The sequence below is a fragment of the Artibeus jamaicensis genome, unplaced genomic scaffold, assembly GCF_021234435.1.
Source record: "Artibeus jamaicensis isolate MK-2021 breed Jamaican fruit bat unplaced genomic scaffold, CSHL_Jam_final contig_233, whole genome shotgun sequence".
Taxonomy (NCBI): Eukaryota; Metazoa; Chordata; class Mammalia; order Chiroptera; family Phyllostomidae; genus Artibeus; species Artibeus jamaicensis.
The window spans coordinates 6,899,457-6,903,759 of NW_026521486.1; positions in this window are offsets into that span (position 1 = coordinate 6,899,457).

Consider the following 4,303-nt stretch of genomic DNA (forward strand, 5'->3'; position numbering starts at 1 on the left):
AGGGAGGGAGGACCTCTTCTAGAATACAAATATAAATGCATATTTTTTGTCCTGGAGAAGGGAAAGTTTTGTTATTTGAGCAAAACTGAGCATTTCCTAGCAATACCATTGTATGCCAAGCCCTGGAAAGGGAATGGACTAATTCATATAGGATCCCAGGGCCTTTTGGTAGGGAAGGAAATAAAACTCCCAAGATTTGAGATTCAGAAAATCTTTCTGGGTTGAGTACCTCCTGGCCAGGAGGAGAATTTACACAGAGGTGAGTTGTAAACCAGGGCTTGACAAGGGCCTACAGCTCTGTGAGGAGGGTTTTAATATGGCATGTGGCTGAAGATAGAAACCTCCCTGGGTCCAGGCATTCCAATACATCCTACTTTGGAGGACAGTAGCTGAGCATGTGAATGTGAACTAAAAAACTGTAATCTTGGGGCCTAGTTTTGGGACAGCACAGCAGATTGTGCAGGGCCCATTGGCCTTTTCTAGGCCAGCGTTCAATTTGCCATCAGTGACCAAAGCATCAGGGTTTTCCAGTCCTCCTTCTCCTCCAGAGTGTAGAAATGGCCCTGGTCACTTATTCTAAGAGGGTGAGAGGGGCTCAAAGACTTTATGGCTCATGACTCTTGTTGCAAGCCACAGAAACTCAAATTAGCAAATGCAAGACAGGAATTTACTGGCTCATGAAACTGCAAAGTCCAGAAGTAGCTGACTTAAGCCACAGCTGGAGCCGAGATCTCAGACAGCATCATCAGATCTTGTTCTCCTTGTTTCCGTGTCCTGCTCTGCTTATCTCCATGTTGCTATTGTTCCTAGGCTTTCCCTGCTTAGTTGCCAAGATGCTGCTTGCGGCTCCAGGCTTACATCCCACCAAGTTAGAAAACACACTAGAAAAAGCATGTCTTTTTCCTCCATAGATTAGTCATTCTGTGGAAACAAAGACCACCAAATGAGAACAGAGGCTATTTATTCAGTTTGCTACAGCAAGAGTCAGAGACCTTCTTTTGCTCTTGGTAGAGACTCCAAGTTGGGCAGAGTAATGGGAAAGCTTAGAGGGGAAAAATAAGGAAAAGTTTCGGGCGTGCTTTCACGGAAGGTTGTTGACATGGGGAAGCTGGAGGAGTAATCTGGTAGAGACACAGTAAAATGGATAGAGGACAACTGTAATAACATAATTAATAAAGCATAATTTAAAAATGGGTAAAGGAACTAACATTGGCATTGGGAAGACATTTCAGGAAACAGTTCTAAGAATTCAATTGTGAGATGGTTAAGAATGGGACTGGGGTGGTGGCAATCAGGACCCCAGGCTTCTCTTTCTGCTTGGCCATGCTAGCTTCCATCCTCAAGGTCAGCTCATGGCCTCAGATGGTGCCTAGAACTCTGGTCAGAGAAACCATGTTGGGGAAGCAAGATGAAAGGCAGAAGGACAAAAACAGATCCTTCCAGCTGAGTCGGCCCCTGTGAATCAGCCCTCCCGCACAGCACTTCTGCTTACCTCTCACTGGCCTGGGCTCGGCCACCTGGCCACATCTCTGTACAAAGAAGGTAGGGAAATAGTCTTTTCTTCTAGACGGCAATAAGCCCAGCTAAAATCAGAATTCTGTAATTAAGGAGGAAAGGGAGAATGGTTGTTGGGTAGGCAAGTAGAAGTCTCCACCACATTTTCTTTTATTTCCTCAGCAGTGACAAACTTACTCAATGTCTGTTATATGCTATGCAGGGCATTTCAGGCATTTTGCACTTGTACCAGTAAAGCTGGCTGAGGAATGTATCAGTTAAAATGTCTTCGGTTTCAAGTAACAAAAAAACCCATGAGGAAATATACTATCTTATCTAATAAAAAGTCCAGAGGTCAGCTAGCTCCCTAGTTGGTTAATTCAGCAACTCCATAATATCAAGGGCCCGGGTTCTTTCTTTCTCTCCATTTTCCTTTCCTCAGTGTGTGGGTTTTGTTCTTTAGTTGCCCCACTTATGGTCAGAACGTGGCTGCAGCAATTCTACCTTCGCATCCTAACAGGACAGCACCTAGGAGAAGACGCATACTTTTCACAGCAAGGTAGCATCTCACTCATGCAGCTTGTGGGTTGGCTGGAGAGTCTAAGATGGCTGCACCCACGTATCTGGGGTCCAGGCAGGGATTGTGGAAAGGCTAGGGCTTCTCTCCGTCCTCATTCAGTAGTCTACCCTTAGCCTCTTTACATGGCAGCTGGGTTCCAAGAGGGGAAGTGCTCATCAAGCCTCAATTCGCTCCCTGCTTGCTAATGCCCTCTGGCTGAAGTAAGTCACACACTAAGTGCACAGACACTGTGGGAGGGGATCCCACGGGGGGTTGGATACCAGGAGGCGTGGCCCCTTGGAGGTCATCAGTGTAACCATCTTCTGCATTGTGCCCTTCTGGAGAGGGAAGAGTTTATCCTCAGGAGCTCACATTATGGTCAAGGACTTGAGAATTCTTGGAAAGTAAAATAGCAACACAGGACTAAAATATTTAGATAACATTTTTAAGGCTATGTAAGTCTGAAGTCAGGCACAGAGAGAGGGGTGTCAGCCTGGGAGGGCTAGCTGGCTTCTTCCCTAAAGGTCTCATATGGGGCGAATGTTCCGTACCTCAGGGTCAGGCCTTCAGCCTTGGTCTTCAATAAGTTTAGTTCCCCAGTATTGATTAATTTTTAGAAAGATGCCTCAGTGTGGCTAAGAACACAAAGAGAGTATACCTGGATGCCAGTGACATTGAGGAATAGAACATAATGTCAAGCAGACCAGATAGAAAGATTGATCTAACAGCCCGTTGTCTCAGTGAGCAAGTTTGTCAAATAGTTCCATACATATCTTTATTCTTACACTACATATATTTATATGTATCCCTAAGTAACAAAGCACATTCTGCATCCGAGCAGTGTTGAGGGAGCAGTTAAGTACCGAGTACAACGGATAAAGTAATGACCAATCAAGACAGTCCCTGAGAAGTGGAGTTACAGGAGAAATCACCAAATAGCCAAATGTGGTTAAGTGCTGCAAAGCAGAAGCACGGGCAGCTATGAGAGTACCCACGGAGGCGGCTGCCTTGTTTCGGGCTGGGCTGACCAAGTTTGGAGAAGAACAGCCAGGCCCTGAACATTCACATCGTCTTGAAGAGGCACCTCTCTCTACCATGGGTAGCTTTTGTATGGTTGTGTTGCCAACCTCTCCTCCACCCCCTTCTCTGAGGAGTTTCACTCCTTCCCAGAGAACAAAAAACCTGTTCTGCACCTTTCAGTTCAATTCACAAGTACTGCCAAGGGAGTCGAATTCCTTACTTCCCAACCTAAGAACTGGTCTCCACAGCAATTCCAGTAAGCAGAAGAAGTAAAGCCAAGTGAATCTGCTTCCGTTGACTCACTCCGAGCCAGTTTACAGGAAATAACAGGCCTGTAAAAACCCCACAAATTCTCAAGCATACATGCCTAGAATTACATATGTATATAAAAGCTAATGCTCTTCCTTTTGACTCCACCTGATTTTTCTACCCAGCACCGATCTGAAACCACCCCCAGGTCAATCAGTGTGTGTGTGTGTAGGCCCAGTATCCTTGTTTGACACAGTACTTCCTCATCCTAGTTGGTTCTCCTTCAAGTGTGTGTAAACTACACTTTGCCTCTAATCAAATTATGTGGATACCAGAGTTTTCCTCTTGTTATGTAATGTCGTAGAGACGCCGGTAGGTGTTTAACCAACCTAGTGATATTTCCACTGTCTTCATCCTTATGTCCCGATTTTTGGTGTGCCAGCTGGTTTTTCTTCACATTATTAAGTCTATGTATTTCTTTTTTGAAGCATATACAGCATTTTATTTTTGATGTTCACATTTTTATATTATGTAACGTTATACTATAGAAAGTCACATAATGAAAAAAAGTAATTCCCATAATAGATCAACTTCTGGTCTAAAAACTTTCCAGACAAAATCCAACATCTGTTCTGATGTCAGTGTACACCCATGGATATATGTTCTTTTTAAAATAATTTTTTAGCCTCACCTGAGGACGCGTTTACCAATTTGAAAGTCTCTCTCTTGGAAGGGAGAGAGAGAGAGAAGCACTGATGTGAGGGGGAGATGTCGATCGGCCGCCTCCTGCACGCGCCTGACCGGGGATGGATCAAACCTGCGACCTTCTGGTGTGCGGGAACCACATGCTAACCACTGAGCACCCGGAGGGGCTAAAATAATGTTTTATTTTCAATTGCAGTTGATTATAACATATACTAGGTTCAGGTGTACTGACTAAATATTTATATAATTTACAAAGTGCCCACCCTGATCAAACTA